Source organism: Choloepus didactylus (genome assembly GCF_015220235.1).
Source record: "Choloepus didactylus isolate mChoDid1 chromosome 13 unlocalized genomic scaffold, mChoDid1.pri SUPER_13_unloc1, whole genome shotgun sequence".
In the NCBI taxonomy this organism is placed as follows: Eukaryota; Metazoa; Chordata; class Mammalia; order Pilosa; family Megalonychidae; genus Choloepus; species Choloepus didactylus.
The window spans coordinates 321,161-339,136 of record NW_023637588.1 but is presented as its reverse complement, the minus strand read 5'-3'; the positions used below and the strand labels follow the sequence as shown (position 1 = coordinate 339,136).

Here is a 17,976-nt window from a genome sequence, read left to right as displayed (position 1 = left end):
ATATTTGCTAGTGGGGCCACAGCCACAGGAAGCTTTACAGCTCTACAGCTGTACTGAGGTACTTCCAGGTGGGTCCACACCTCCCACTTCTGCCACCCCTCTTTAGTTTTTAATTTTTCAATCAAGGCACCTTGAACTCATGGCCAGGATTTTTGCCTCTTTTGATCTCATATACATTGTCTGCAAGTCAAAGAGTGCCCCTAAACTTGTATCTTGGCTCATTTGGTGATATTAGTATTGATATGTTTTACTTAATGATCCTGCTTCTTCTATTTCCTAGCCATTGGTCACATCTTCTAATTCTATTGCAGGAGAGTACCATGATGGCCAAGCAAAGAGAGTATCTATAAAACTTACTGATAAACTGACACCTTATGTAACAGATCATGGCAAGAAGATCTCTGTGGCAAATATATATATGTCTTTTTATATATATATATAGTCAAAATTGGAAGTGAGATGACAACTGTGCTGGTTTTGCTGGTTTGGATATATTTTGTCCCCCAAAACACCATTATATTTGATTCAGTCTTGTGTGGCAAGAAACATATTTGTGTTGATTGGGTGGAGACTTTTGACTGAATGTTTCTGTGGAGATGTGATCACTCAACTGTGAGTGAGATCTTTCACTGGATAGTTTCCATGGAGATGTAGCCCCACCCATTCAGCATGGACCTTGATTAGTTTACTAGAGCACTATATAAGCTCAGACAAGAGTGAGGTTGCTACAGCTAAGAGAGACACTTTGAAGTATGCAAGAAGCTGAGAGAGGAGTTGCAACTTAGAGAGACATTTTAGAGATAGCCTTTGAAAGCAGACTTTGCTCCAGAGAAGCTAAGAGAACAAATACCTCAAGAGCAACTGAGAGTGACATTTTTGAGGAACGGCAGCCTAGAGAGGAATGTCCTGGGAGAAAGACATTTTGAAACCAGAACTTTGGAGCAGATGCCAGCCACATGCCTTCCCAGCTAACCGAGGTTTTCCAGACACCATTGGTCATCCTCCAGTGAAGGTACTGATTGTTGATGACTTACCTTGGACACCTTATAGCCTTAGGACTATAACTTTGTAACCAAATAAACCCCCTTTATAAAAGCCAATCCATTTCTGGTGTTTTGCAAAAAGGCATAATTAGCAAACTAGAACAACAACATATACATTTATTCAAACTGAGAAATTGATTCAGACTTTTGAAGGCAGAACATAAATCAAGTGTGTACTCATGCACATGTATTACAGTTCATTTATCCACACCCCAGTTGAGGGAGAGTCTGGTTGTTACCAGCTTAGGTGATAAAGAATGTAGTACCTATATAATTCATAAAATTTTTGTGTGCACAAATATTTACATTTCACTTGGGTAATACAATTTGGAAGTATGGGTCTTATGGTAAGTGTTTGTGTAACTTTACAGTAAATCACCAAACTGTTATCTAAACAGCGTGTGCCATGTAGAATTCACACCACCAATATTTTAGAATTCTGGTTGTACTGTATTTTGTTTTGTCATGTTATTATTTATGCTTATGATATTTCTAAAAATTGTCCATTTTAATAACTGTTTATCTGTAACTTATTTTTTCATAATAAATTTTATTTTACAGCAGTTTTAGGTTTATAGAAAAATTGCAGAGAAAGCATGAAGAGTTTCCATATATCCAGACACAAAAATAGCTTTCCTTGTTAACATCTTGAAATAATCTGGTGCATTTGTTGCAATTGATGAGCCAATATTGACATATTATTAGTAACTACAATCTATAATTACTTTTAGTTCACTCTAAATATTGTACTGTTCAATGGGTTTTGACAAATGCATACTGTCAATTTTCAACCTTGGTGGTATCATACAAAATAATTTCACTTCCCTGAAAATGCCCCATCTTCCACCCATTCATTACCCCTCCATCACCTACCACAAACCCATGGCCCCACTAATCTTAATGTCTTTACAGTTTGACCTTTTCCAGAATGCCATATAGTTGGAATCATATAGTATTTGGCTTTTTCATACTGGTTTCTTTTTCTTTCCAATATGCATTTAAGATTCATCCATTTCTTTCTGTGGTTTTATCACTCATTTCTTTTCATTGATAAAAATAACCTATTGTGCAGATGTGCCACAGTTTGTTTTCCCACTCCCCTATTTAAGGTCTATCTTGGTTTCTTCCTATTTTTATCAAATATGAATGAAGCTGCTATAGAGATTTGTGTGCAGGTTTTGTTTGGCCTTAAGTTTTCAACTCATTTGGTCAAATACCTGGAAATATGATTGCTGGATTATGTGATAAGTTATCTTTAGCTTGGTAAGAAACTTCCAGACTGTCTTCCAAAGTGGTGGTACCATTTTACATTCATACCAGCAATGAAAGATTCCCTGTTGCTCCCACATCCTCACCAGCATTTGGTAGTGATAATATTTGGGATTTTAGCCATTCTAATAGGTATGTAGTATCATCTCATTATTGATCTAATTTGCAATTGCCTAATGAGATGTTGAGCATCTTTTTACATGCTTATTTGCCATCTACATGGCTTCTTTGGTGAAGTCTCTGTTCAGATCCTTTTTATTCCATTTTGTGAATGGGTTATTTTCTTTTTATTGCATTTTTAGAGTTCTTCATATATTTTGTATTCAAGTTCTTTGTCAGATAAGTGTTTTGTAAATATTTTCCCCCAGTAAATGGTTTTTATTTTCATTCTCTTAACATTGTCCTTCAAAGAGCAGAAACTTTACCATTTAATGAAATCCAATTTAATCATTTCTTTCATGGATCGTATTTTTGGTATAGTTTCTAAAAGTCATTGACAAACTGAAGTTTACCTAGGTTTTCTCCAATGTTATCTCTAGAATGTTAATAATTTTGCCTTTTACTTATAGGATTACAATCCATTTTGAGTTGATTTTTATGAAGGGAGTAAGTCTGTGTTTAGATGCCTTTTTTGGCATATGGATGTTCATTTCTTTCACTGCCATGGTAGAAAAAACTATTCTTTCTGCACTGAAATAACTTTGTTCTTTTGTCAAAGATCAGTTGACTATATATGTGTGGTCTATTTCTGGGTTCTCTATTCTGTTCCATTGATCTATTTGTCTATTTTTTCACAGGCACTTTTCTGCCTTTGATCAATGTAGCTTTATAATAGGTCTTGATGTTGAGTAGCATTAAGTCTTCCAACTTTTTATTCCTCAGTATTTTTGTGGCTTTTCTGGGTGTTTTGTATTTTCATATAAACCTTAGAATCAATTTCTCAGTATCCAAATAATAACTTGCTGGGATGTTGACTTAGGTTTCATTGAATCATGCATTAAGTGAATAGAACTGACATTTTAATGATATTGGTTCTTTCTATCCATGTTCATGGAATAACACTCCATTTATTTAGATATTCTTTTTTTGCTTTCATGAGAACTTTATAGATTGCTCATATAGCTCTTGTACATATTTTGTTATACTTCTAAGTATAATTTTCTGTGTGAAAGTAAATGGTGTTTTTTTTTGCATTTTGAAAGCCAATTGTTCATTTCTGGTGTATAGAAAAGTAATTGAATTTGCATATTAACTTTGTATTCTACAGCCTTGCTATAATCACTTATTAGTTCCAGGAGCTTTTCATCAATTATTTGGGTTTTTTGACATAGGCAATTCTGTCAACTGTGAAAAAGATAATTTTGTTTACTCCTTACCAAACTATGTACCTTTTATTTCTTTTATTTTTTTCTTATTTCATTAGCCAGGATTTCCAGTATGATTTTGAATAGGAGTGGTGAAAGTAGACACCCTTGTTTTTTTCTTAATCTTAGGGGCAAATCATCTAGTTTTACACTAATAAATATTGTAGGAGCCCTCGGTCCAGGGCCTTCCCTAAGGACATTGAAGACTGTGCACACAGCAGCTTGTGTGACCTAGGTCAGTTAAGGTTTAACCTACCCTCCTTGTAAAACCAGGCTTCCTGCACTAAATATAGTCTATTGTTTACCTCCTTCCAGAAACCCATGAGATACTATTACCTACAAGATAACCTGTAACCCTTCCCTCTTTCATGTTGAATACAATAAATCCTTCCCTCTGCCACAAGTTTCCCATTGCCATGAATGTGATTTCATACCCATTGGAATGTCACTATAACTGGCAGTTCCCCTCAAAGTGTGGATTACCTTTGCCCTGAGCTCTGAACTGGCTGCCATTCAGAGCAGCTCCTGACCTCATTCAGAGCAGCTTGACTGACTTCCCACCCTATAAGTCCCAAATAAAATCTCATGCCTCAGAATGAGTCCAGTGCCTTCTTTAGTCCTTCAGCTGCAAAAATCCCCCTTGGGACATGACAAATATAATGTTGGCTGTAGTATTTTTGTATATATTCTTTATCATGTTGAGGAAGTTCCTTCTATTCCTGGTCTGCAGAGATTCTTTTTTTATCATGAAAGGGTATTAGATTTTGGGAAATGTTTTGTTTTTCATCCATTATGATCATTCTATTTTTACTCTAGACTGTTGATATGAGAGATTGCATTAATGATTTTAAAAAGTTGAACCAGTCTTTAATACCTATAATAAATCCAACCTTGCCATGATGTATAATTCATTGTATACATTGTTGGATTCAGTTTGCTAATATTTTCTCGAGGATTTTTACATCAATATTTCTCACAGATTTTGGCCTGTCATTTTCCTTCATTTTAATGTCTTTGCCTGGTTTTAATATTAAGGTAATGCTGACTCCATAAAATGTGTTAGGAAGTGTACACTCTGCTTCAAAGAGATTATGGAGAATTGATGTAATTTCTTCTTTAAATGTTTGGTAGAATTCACTAGTCAAATCATTTTGGCCTTGTGCTTTCTCTTTTGGAAGATTAACTATTGACTCAGTTTCTTTATGAGATGTAGACCAATTCAGATGATCTCTTTCTTTGTATAAATTTGTGTGGATTTAATTTAAGGTAACAAATTTATAGGCATAGAGTTGTTAATCATATTCCTTTATTGTCCTATTAATGTCCATGGGATCTGTAGTGATGGTCCCTCTTCCATTTCTGATATTAGTAACTTATGTCTGCACTCTTTTCCTCTTGATTAGACTGACTACTGGGTTGTCAATTGTATTGGTCTTTTCAAAGAAATGGCTTGTGTTTTTCCTGATTTTTCTTTTGTTTTCTTGCTTCCAATTTCATTGATTTTTGCTTTTACTCTTTTTTTGTTCTCCTTATTTTATATAATTTGCTGTCTTTTTCTAGTTTCCTGAGGTGGAAGCTTAGATTATTAATTTTAAATCTTTCTTCTTTTTTAATACATTTACTTATTTCTATAAATTTCCCTCTAAGCACTATTTTTGCTGCATCCCACAAATTCTGATAAGTTGTTCTTTCTTTTCATTTGGTTCAAAATGTTTTTAATTTTTTTTCTTGGGACTTCTTCTTTGACCAATGTGTTATTTAAAAGTGTGTTGAAATGTCAAATTTGGGTTTTTTTAATAGCTGTCTTTTTGTTACTGATTTCTAGTTTAATGCCATTGTAATTTTAAAGTGTACTTGATATGCTTTTTATTATGTTTTTTGTTTGCATGTATTTTATTGCCCATGATGTGGTATATCTTGGTGGATGTTCCATATGACTTTGAGAGAATGTGTATTCTGCTGTTGCTGAATGAAGAATTCTATAAATGTCAATTGGAAATTCTTAATGGTGTTTTCCAGTTCAACTATATCCTTACTGATATACTGCCTATGGGATCTTTCAATTACTGACAGAGGATGTTTATGTCTCTAACCATAACTGTGAATTTTAAATTCAATATTATTGAGATATATTCACATATCATATAATCATCCATGGTGGATAATCAGTCATTCACAATGACATTACATAGTTGTGCATTCATCACCACAATTTGTGAACATTTTTGTTCCCACACACAAAAAATAAGAATAAAATTTAAAGTAAAAAAGAATACCCAAAACATCCCATACCCCCAATCCTTCCCTATTACTCATTTACTTTTTGTCCTCATTTTCCTATTCATCTGTTTATGCACTGTGCAACAGGAATGGGAGCCACAAGGATTTTAAAATCACACAGCCAAACAGTGTAAGCCATATGTCTATACAACCGTCCTCAAGAATAAAGGCTACTGGATTGTAGTTCAGCAATTTCAGGTATTTCCTTCTAACTATTCTTATACATTGAAAAATAAAAAAGGACATCTGTATAATGTATAAGAATAACCTCCAGAATGACCTCTCAACTCTATTTGAGATCTCTCAGCCACTGAAATTTTATTCTGTTTCATTTCTCTTCCCCCTTTTGGTCCAAGAATGCTCTCTCAATTCCACAATGCCAGGGCCAAGCTCATCCCTGTAAGCCATGTCTCACATTGCCTGGGAAGTTTTGTACCCCTGGCAGTCATGTCCAATGTTGGGGGAAAGCAGTGAGTTTACCTGTGGAGTTGTCTTAGAGAGAGAGGTCACATCAGAGAAATAAAAAGAGGTTCTCTGGGGGTGACTTAGACAAATTTTGAGGATGCTAAGCCTCTCCTTTGCATTAACAAACTTCATTAGGGCAAGCCCGAAGATCAATGGCTCAGCCTTCTAAATTGGTAGCTCCTAATGCTTGGGAGAATATCATTAATTCCCCAGGTTGGGAAACGTAATATTTCCACATTTTCCCACAGTCACTCTAGAGGGCTTTGCAAATACATTTTTAATTATCTGCCCAAATTACTCTGTGTTATATTGGGTCTTCACACTAACCTGTAAAATCTGACCAGATTTCACTCCTTATTCAATATCCCATGTAATTATGTTGTTTGAATAAATTGACCATACACATTAAATTATGTAATGTGTTATAAAAAATACAGATTTTGCACCAAATAAACATCTCATCCATTGGTATGACACAGAAGTTGAAGTTTTAAAAACACCATCAATATGATCCTTTACCCTTTAGTCTGATTTACCTTGGGCCTAACCAAGTCCATTTCATTCATATCTCTAATTGAAGTTTGATCTCTTCTTTCAGACTCCTTAATATTTGCTCTCTGGGGTAATGCTGACATTCATAACTGCCAGATTCTGGCTCTGAGTCTCAGGTTTCACACAGGTACACAAAGTTCCAGGGACTGTCATCTCAGAATTTAGAAATAACCATTGCAAGTCAGGAATAGATGTAACTGCTATAAGAGCTTCCAATTAACAACGTTTATAGCAAACCTTCCTCTGATAATCTGTGCTCTCAAACTCAGTTCTCAGAGTTTGCACTTTATATTTTGTCCTTATTAGTGAAACATTATAATGTTTTTCTTTTCATTTCCGGTTCATTTCACCCAGTATACTCTCCTCAATGTCCATTAACCTCACAACTTCTCTTCTTCTGTAGCAACTCAATATTCCATTGTATGCATACACTACAGTTCACCATTCACTTCATCAGTCAATATGCCCTTTGGTCTCCTCTATCCACTGCAGATGTTGAATAGTGATACCATAAACCCCACTGTGCAAATTTTCATTCATGTCCCTCTTTTCAGTTCTTCCAAGCATATACCCAATAACCAAATTGCAGGACCATATGGCAACCCCATGCTTAGCTACCTGTGGAAACACCCCACTGCCTTCCAGATGGGCTGCACCATTCTACTTCCCCACAAATGATGATTATGTACATCTCTTTCTTAAGATTTTCTTCAGCATTTATATCCATCTGTTTATTTTTTAGACAGTTTTGTTCACACACCATACATTCCCTCCTAAATAAATAATTAGTGGTTTCCTATAAAATCACAGTTATGTGTTCACCATCACTACCTATATAGGGACATTTCCATTTCTTCAACAAAGAAAGAGGAAGAGGCAAAAAAAGTAAAAATAAAAAAATAAAAATAAAAAAGACAACTAAAAAGCAACAAAATAAAAAATAAAAATAAAATAAAATAAGAAGTCAGACAACACCACTAATGGTGAGAATCCCATGCCCCTCCCTTATATCTCACTCTTACACACATTTGGATTTGGTGTATTACCTTTTTTATAATTAATGGAAACATATTACAATGTTACTGTTAACTATAGACTCTAGTTTGCATTGATTTTATTTTTCCCCAATACCATCCCATTTTTAACACCTTGGAAAGTTGACATCCATATGTTCTCCCTCATGTAAAACATATTTGTATATTTAATCACAATCATTGACCACTCTAGGATTCACTGAGCTATGAAGTCCCAGTCTTTCTCTTTTATCTTTCCTTCTGGTGTCCTACATGCCCAACCTTCCTCTTTCTACTGTATTCACAGACATCTTTGTTCACTGTATTTACATTTCTGTGCTACCATCACCCTATATTGTGCATCAAACCTCTCTCTCCTGTCTTTTCCTGTCTGTCTGTAATGCTCCCTTTAATATTTCCTGTAGAGCAGGCATCTTTTTCACAAACTCTCTCAGTGTCTGAGAATATTTTAAAATCTCTCTCACACTTTGAAGGACAGATTTGCTAGATATAGAATTTTTGGTTGACAGTTTTTCTCTTTCAATATCTTACATATATCATACCACTGCCTTCTTGCCTTCATGGTTTCTATCAAGAAATCCGCACATGGTCTTATCAAACTTCCCTTGTATGTGATGGATCACTTTTCTCTTGTTGCTTTTAGAATTCTCTCTTTTGTCATTGACATTAGCTAATCTGATTATTAAGTGTCTTGGCATAGGTCTATTTGGATCTATTCTGTTTGGGGCATGCTGTAATTTTATGTCTTTCATAGAAATTGGGAAATTTTCAGTGATATTTCCTCCATTATTGTTTCTGCCCCTTTAACCTTCTCTTCTCCTTCTGGGACACCCAGAACACATACATTCTTGTGCTTCATGTTGCCATTCAGTTCCATAAGATGCTGCTCCTATTTTCCCATTCTTTTCCCTATCTGTTCTTTTGTGTGTAACATTTCAGATGTCTTTTCCTCTAGTTCATGAATCTTTTCTTTTGCTTCTTCAAGACTGGTATTGTGTTTTTCATCTCTTGTATTGTGCCTTTCTTTCCCATATTTTCTTCCAATGGTTTTTTTTTCAAACTTTCATGTTCTTCCTTATGTTCACTCAGTATCTTCTTTATACTCTTCATCTATTTTGCTGTATTTTCCCTCAACTCTTTGATTTTTGGATTGATTTAGGAGATTTTTTTGTTCATAATTAGTTGTTTCATTCCTTTATATCAGTTGAAGTGTAAGTTTGTTCCTTTGACTGTACCCTATCTTCATTTTTTTCTAATGTGGCATAATTTTTTGTTGTCTTGGCAGCTGGTTTCCTTGATTACCACAGTCAGATTTTCCCAGACCAGATGGGCCCACATCTCAGGAGAAAAGTGTAATTAGTTGTATGTTTCCCTGAGGATGATACCCAGTAAGTTGTCAGACTTTCCTTTGAGGTCTCTAGACTCTGTACTTTTCCTGTCCTGTGCAGCAGGTGGTGTTTGTCAGCCTACAGTTCCCCTCAGTGTAAAGTCCAAGAAATCATTTCTCAACACAAGACCCTGAAGAGGCTTTCCTATGTTTTCTTCTAGGAGTTTTAATGTACTGGTTAATGTATTGTGGTATTTGATCAATTTTGAGTTAATTTTTGAATATGGGGTAAAGTAGGAGTCCTATTTCATTCTTTATCACATAGATACCCAGTTATCCTAGCACCATTTTTTGCAGACTATTCTTTTCTAATTGAATGGACTTGGCAGCCTTGTCAAAAATCAATTGGCCATAGATGTGAGGGCTTATTCATGCACCCTCAACTCCATTCCATCAATTGATATGCCTATCTTTGTTCTGTTTCAGTGTTTTGTTTTTTATTTCTAGTACTTCCTTTTGATTTCAAGTTTTTTTCTCACTGATCATATCACCCATCTGTTATTATGCTGTCCTCTTTTTCCATTAAAGCTGTGACCAAATTAAACATAATTATTTTAAATTCTTGATGTAATAATTCCAAAAATCTCTGGCATATCTGAATCTGTTTCTGATACTTGCTCTGCCTATTCATAATGCATTTTTGTCTTTTAGAATGCATTACAATTTAATGTTGAATGTTAGACACGGTATACCATGTGAAAGGAAGTGAGGCACATAATTCTTTAGTGTGAGGTTTTATGTTAATCTGTCTAGGAGTTCAACTGTGTTTGACATTTGATTTAGCTGTATGTGTTAAAGGCTGAAATTTCGCCTTGTGTTGTTTTACTCTTCCCTGATGACTTGGATTTTCTGGGAGATTCCTTGTAAGATAAGGTTTGAGCCTTGCATTTCTTTCCATCATAAATTTATGTGATTATTGTTGTGGTGGTAAAGTGTGGGAAAAGGGAAATCATTTATAACTCTGTAATTTGGTCTCAGGTTCCTAGGGAATCTATGCCCCATGGCTGTGATCTTCATAAGCACTTATCAGCTTTTGTTTTAAAAAAAAGCTGATACAGAAAAATCCAAAGGTTTTGGAATTTGGTATTTCCCTTCTCATTTGTCTTAGACTAGAGGGGGCTTGAGATCTGTATTTCCCTTTCCTCAGGTTGGTGAGGCTCTAGTAAAACCCAATCTAATTAGCCTTTGGAAAAACAGTCTATTGTGAGGGAAGACCTTTGATAAAGAGAACAATCCCCTCCAGGTGTATTTCAAAATGGTTACTTTTCTCCTCTCCTTCTGGAAGCAGAAGGGGAATTTTCTGTCTTCAAAGTAAGAATCTGGTTGGGTTCTTAGGACAAAACTCAAAAGAGTGTTCCTGTGACCCCCAAACAAACACCTGCATCATCAGATTACTTAACTCTCAAGCTAGTTCAAACTGATCCTCCAGCAATTTACCAATTAATGTTATTTTCCTATCTTGTGCCCTTTTGGGGAGAGAGGCCTTGGTTTTCATAGTTTTGAGTTGAGAGTCCTTTATATACTCTGTATACATGTGCTTTGTTAGATGTGTGATTTGCAAACATATTTTCCCAGGCTGTGTCACTGACATGTACTGTGATACATTTTCACCTCTGTTCAATTGAATTCTGGTAATCCTGGCCAGATTAGGTAATCTCAATTCAACAAATACATCTAGTGATGCATAGTTTGTGCCAGACTTTTTCCTAGACACAAAACAAGGGGAGGGTATACAATGCAAACATGCTAATAAACTCATAAGGATTTTTCAAGTCCAAAGTAGTGTATGAGGGAAGATAGGGAAACAAAAAGTGAAGGAATGATGTGGAGATGGGAAATCCCATTCTATGCTTGGACGCTTGAAAATGAGATTGAGAGAGAATGTGTTGGTGTGACATCATCAATGTATTGATGTTGATAGCTACTGAACACTTCTCTCAAGAGATTCAATGGAAAAAGGACAATTTTGAACTCTTTGAAACTCTGGAAGGAGGATATAGACAGGAGAAAGACACTGTAAATGTTGAATTGAGGAAAGAGAAGAAACACTAGGTAGGAATCTTCCATCCTGTACTAGGTGGTCCTGTCCCCTCCCCCTCACTTTGTCTCAGTTTGGGAAAGGCATAAAATCATCAAACAAGACCCCACCCACCAGAGACACAGAATATAAAATCTGTCATGGCAGTGAGACATAACCTCACCATTTGAAGACCCAGGGAACAGGGGAGGCTATTTCAAGGCCTACATCAATGAAGGACAAAGAGACTGAGAAAATGTAGACATAGACTGTTTCCAACCTTGGGTCTGAAAGCTCTTCCCCCAACTTTGATAGAAGCAGCAGCCAGTGGCATTGCCTTGGGGATGGCTGGAGTACTGAGTCAGCTGAGGGAGTCCTATGCTGCAGGTGGAGCCCCATATCAAGCCAGATTTTGGCTGGCAAAGTGAGGGCATAGGAATCCTGCAGTTTCAGATTATTTGTGCTGATGCAGCCTGTTCTTGGAGTCAATGCAGCTTCTGAGGACAATTAAGGTACCAAACAGCACCATCTGCTGAACAGTCTGGAAGGTGCAAGGAAATTGAAACATACTTAAAAAGATGCTCCAGACCATTTCTTAGGACCACAATAGCCGGTCTACATGCCTGTTCAAGAACTCAGCCCTTTTTTGATAAGAAATACCAAAGACCCAACTATTAAAGCAATACACTAAAACAAACCCAGGTCTTGCTGACCAGCGAAAAACAGAATATCACTGGAAGCCAGAAGATTTGTGTTGCCACACAGAGTGAACTTGCTGGAGTTCCCTGTGTCTACCTCCCATTCCTGTGGCAGGCCACTGTGGGTGCCTGATTTTTGGGAGAATACTTGGGGGATGTGCCAGAACCAACATGACAATTGGCCAGTGAAAGAAACAAAGAAAAGATAGTGATCAAATACAAACAAGAAAACCCTAGGTAAAAGAGATAAAATGACCTTCAGAATAAAATAATGAAGAAAATCAGATGCTGAGATAGCAAAATATCATGACTCACACCAGGAAAGAAGAAGACATGGCCCAGTAAAAATAACAATCTAACACCTCAACTGGGATTCAGGAGTTGAAACAAATAAAGATCAAACAAATCTTATAAATGAAGCCAATGAGTTGAAAAAAAATGTGATGAAAGAGATGAAGGATATAAAGAAGACACTTGGTATCCATAAAGAAGAACTCAAAAGCTTTAAAAAACAAATGACAGTACTTATGGGAATTAAAGGCACAATAGAAGAGATGAAAAACCCAATGGAGGCATGCAATAGCAGACCTGGAGAGCAGAAGAAAGGATTAATGAACTAGAGGACAGGACATCTGATATCCAACCACAAAATAACAGATAGGGAAAACAATGGAAAAATATGAACAGGGTCTCAGAGACTGAATGACAACATGAAGCACATGAATATACATGTTATGGGTGTCCCAGAGGAAAAGAGAAAGGAAAAGGGGCAGAAAGGATAATAGAGTAAATAATCAATGAAATTTTCCCAATTCTTGTAAAAGACATAAAACACAGTTCCAAGAAGCACAGCATACCCTAAACAGAATTGATCTAAATAGACATACTCCAAGACACTTACTAACCAGATTATCAAATGTCAAAGACTGAGAATTCTGAAAGCAACAAGAGAAAAATAATCCACCACATACAAGGGAAGCCATATAAGACTAAGGGCAGATCTCTCAGCAGAAACTATGGTGGCAAGAAGGCAGTTGCATGATATATTCAAGATACCGAGAGAAAAACTGCCATCTAAGAACTTTTATATCGCAAAACTCTCCTTCCAAAATTAGAGAGAGTTTAAAATATTTACAGATAAACAGACATTGAGAGAGTTGAAGAGGAGCCCTCCTCTATAAGAAATACTAAAGGGAGAGCTACAGACAGATAGGAAAATACAGGAAAGAGAAGTCTGGGGAAGAGTGTAGAAATGATAGAGAGTAGATTGGGTATTTAATGCTGAAGGAGTATAGAATTTTCAACAGGATTGATTGTATGGATATCCCTCTTTAGTTTTTAGTATATTGGAATAGCTAGAAGGAAATACCTGAAACTGTTGAACTGCAATTCAATATCCTTGATTCTTGAACACTATCATATAACTATAAAGCTTACATAGTCTGAGCAGGTGATTGTGAAAACCTGTGGCTCTCACTCCTTTTGCCCAATATATGGACAGTTGAGTAGAAAAATGGGATCAAAAAGTAAATAAATAATAGGAAAGGAAACTTTAGACTCATTGCAGCCACTTCTCAGTAGGATAGAAAGGCAGATACATATCCTCAGTAACATGACAGTTACTGTATGTCCCTGAAGACCCAGAATTCCAAGGTAATGGGGCATTGTAGGTTCTGGAGAAAATATTAAATAGTAACCTGGTGAAATGCTGGGGCTTGAGTGGCTGAAAATTCTTCTTACATAAAGGCTAGTTCAATGTTTTAAGTTCTTTGAGAATAGTGCATTGTATATTGATACTCTCCAGTTCATTGGGTCCCAACATGGGTCATTTTTTTTTCTCCCCAGGGGACATTTATCAATGTCTGGAGATAAATTTCTTGTCACAAATGTGGGGGCACATTAGGGGTGGTACTGAAAATTAGTGGAGAGTTGCCAATGATGCTGCTCAACATCTTACATGCACGGGACAGAACTCCACAGCAATGAATTGTCTGGTCCAAAATGTCAGGAGTGCCAAGGCTAAGGAACCATTATCTAGTTGGAGAAGCAAAGGCAAAGGATTTCTCTTTCTCTCATCATAAATTTCAGGTCTCAGATAGTAAGGAAATTTTACCTCATTTAAAATAACTGAAAATGAAAGCAGGGCCATATTTTCATTATAAAATCAACATAATTCCTTTCAGCTAGTATATATTCATTTACTCAATTGAGATAATGAGTAGCTATTTGTGACAGGGTTAGTGGCATATTTCCAAATGGTTAATACATGAACCATGACCTCAAAAGTTTCTTTATCAGGAAAATTAATTATACTGTATTCCTTAAGCAGTTCCTTGCATACTTGTTATTATATATAAACCCTCCAGTAAGTCACTCAGGCTGTTAGCTTATCCCCAGTTAATATTTCAGAAAACTGAGGTTATAGAATTTAAGTATCTTGATCAAAATCACTAATCAGGGTCAGAACCTGGACACAGTTGTTTAATGTCAAGACATGTGCTCTTCCCAATTCATTATAGCAACAAGGATCAATGTTGCATTTAACTGAGTGTCTTTAACAAAAATGTAGACATTAACCAATACCAAATGATATCTTACAGGAGTGAGGAAATGAATACAAATTTAACAGTATAGGAATATAGAGAATGCAAATTATAATTTGATTTAAAAAAGATGGATATATTAATTTGACTTTTCAACCCCCACAGTACACATAAATATCAGACATCTTAATAAATGGAACCTGTAAATGCTACCCTATATAGAAGAATGTTCTTTGCAGATATGCTTGAGCTAAGTTTTTACAATTGAGAAGGGCATTCTGGATTGTGTGGGTGGGCAAAATTCCCATCACAAACATTCATGTAAGAGAGAGAAGTAAGCTTATTTCATACACACACACACACACATACTCACACAGACAAGACAGTTTTGTGAAAGTACCTTGAATATTGTGGTATTAAGGCCATAAGCCAAGGAATCCAGCAGCCACCAGAAGATGGAAGAGGCAAGGAATGTAGTCTCCCTTAGAGTCCCAGAGGGAGACACTGCAGATAACCTGATTTTGGCCCAGTGATACTCACTTCAGATTTCCAGACACCAGAACATTGAAAAATACATTTCTATTATTTTAAACATATAAGTTTGTGGTAACTTGTTCAGGAGCCACAGGAAACTAATGTAAAGTGAAAGACTTGGAAATGTAGAGAATGAGTAAAATAAAATCAGGCAGAACACAATAACATTAACAAAGTCATGGAAACTTGAAAAAGGTAGGAAATGAATTTCATGGTGTACTTGTTTAATCAAGAATTAAAGTGAAATACAGAGCAAAAAGTAAAAATGACAATATCAGCAGCTAGTACATTAATCAATTAGACTTTACTATATATGGCACTAAATTTAAGACAGATAATTTAAATAATTTTGATTACAATTTTATGTATAGGTACAGAATTATTATCTCCCTTTTAAAGATGAGAATATTTTTTTAAATTTTCATAATTACAATCCTTATAATATAAAAAATAGTCAAGAAGGAAAATAAGCAGAATAACACAAAATCACACCTGCAAATACAGGTAAGTACATGGGAAACTCCCTGAAAGAAAAATGAAGTCTATTCACTACAAGTCAGATAAATTAAGGGTGAGGGAAAGAAATTTCTCTTTATGTATGTTAGTGAGAGATAAGTTGGTGTTATCTGAAACCAAAACCTTGAACCAAACATTACCATCTACAAAGTCACTCAAAACATTTATGGATGGGAGAAGAGAAACAAAGGTTTCAAACACATTTTACTATATTCTGACCAATAAAGGGGATTTTTAGATAAAGCTCAAAGACAAGTAGAAATCAAAGGATGCATAGTCCCCTGGATTTTAGTGTTCTTCCCTATTTGCCATTTTAACCACATTCACTATGACACAAGCTCCTCACTGAAGCTTCCTTTTGAAACCATAAGTCAGGCTAAGAAATTAGCCCTGCAGAAAGTAATTTGAATTCCACCATTTTCCTGAGGGCTGCCTTCAGATCCTTGTTCCTCAGGCTATAGATCAGGGGGTTCAGCATCGGAATCACTACAGTATAGAACACCATGGCCACTTTATCAGTTTCCATGCTATAGTCAGAACTGGGTCTGCCATAAATGAAAAGGATTGTTCCATGGAAGATAATGATGGCTGTGAAATGGGAAGCGCATGTGGAAAAGGCTTTGCACCTTCCTTCTGCAGAGTGCATCCTCAGGATGGTGATGAGAATAAACAAATAGGAGAGGAGGATGTTAATGATGGTGATGATCTCATTTGAAGTGGCAACAATAAACCACAGCAGTTCATTCATAGACACATCAGAGCAAGCAAGAGATAAGAGAGGGGATAAATCACAGAAGTGGTTAATCACATTTGATCTATAGGATGGGATCTGAAGAGCTAAGCAAATGTGAATCAGAGAACACACTGCTCCACAGAGACAGCAGGAAGGTACCAGTCCCAAACAGAGCTTCTGAGACATGATAACCATGTAGAGTATTGTATTACAGATGGCCACAAAGTGGTCATAGGCCAATAGGAAGACCTCAGTGATTGCATAAGTACAAAATAAATACAATTGTACCAGACACCCCTGGAAGGAAATGGCTTTTACCTGGTCTAAGATATTGGCCAGCATCTTAGGCACAATGATGGTGGAGTAGAGAAATCCACAAGGGACAGGTGGTTAAGGAAAAAGTACATGGGGGGGTGAAGCTGAGAGCTGACCTGGATCACTGCGATCATGCCCAGTTTGCCCATCACTGTGACTCCATAGATGAGAAGGAACACCAGGGAGAGGAAAACACTCAGCTCAGGGATGTCTGATAATCCCAGGAGCATGAACTCTGACCAAGTGCAGCAGTTTTCCTTCTCCATTTGTCACTAGACTTCATGTTCAGGGAAACATAATATTTTTTCTACCTCCTAGGAACAGACTAATGGGAGGGAAAATTGTTTTACATTAAATTCAGAAAAATAGGATATCAATACCAAACACTGTTTTTATTAATTATTAAAAAACCCCACAATTTTCAATTTATTCCAGTTGTGAAACACCTTAGTGGATCTCACTGATCAAAACTAATTTTAGCATCAAGAGAAACTTTACATAGGACTTCACACTTATTACATTAGAATTGAGAAGTTGTTTTGGTTAGGTGGTTTGTTGGACTTGAAATAGATCAGATGATATGTTACCACTCCATAAAAATTAACACACCTGTTCTCTGAAAACTTTACTAAGCCCTGTTCAGTCATGGCTATTGTGATACTATATAATATGCACTTTTTTTTAGTTCATTCTCTCAGTAACATAAATTTACCCAGGTTAGGTTCTTTGCAATCCCACTGTTGGGGAATGTGAGATTGTAGATGTAGGAAGAGTGCATACCTGACCTAACATGTGCAATGAAAAGTGAATGAAGGGAGGATAGACTAGAAATCAAGCAATCTGGAATTTTTTTCCATATATTGGACTAAATTTAAAGAAATTGAACACAGAGTGATCCAGAAGTTAGGGATTCTCCTCTACATAATTCAAAATATGTGAATTATTTTCCTGCCCAGAAAAAGTCCAAATATGAAATTGGAAACTATTCTTCCTATTTTCTAGGCCAGTAGTAGGAAATTAGATGTGGTAAACAGAATAGAATGCTCAAAAAATATATTTCCTTTCTTGAGCAGAGATAGTTCTCATGTCCATGACTCCCCATAACCAACTTATGGGCACATTAATCCAACCTTCAGAATTAAGGTGACAGTCAAGGAGCATCTCCATGGTGATTTGTACAAGAGTTTATGAAGGAAAATTGTGTCACAGAGTGAATAAAGAGGAGT

At 36.1% G+C, this 17,976-nt stretch overlaps 1 pseudogene; it reads right to left on the bottom strand.

The window, feature by feature from the left end:
• Positions 1 to 16,078: 16,078 nt before the first annotated feature.
• Positions 16,079 to 17,016, bottom strand: LOC119524771 (annotated as a pseudogene).
• Positions 17,017 to 17,976: the final 960 nt, after the last annotated feature.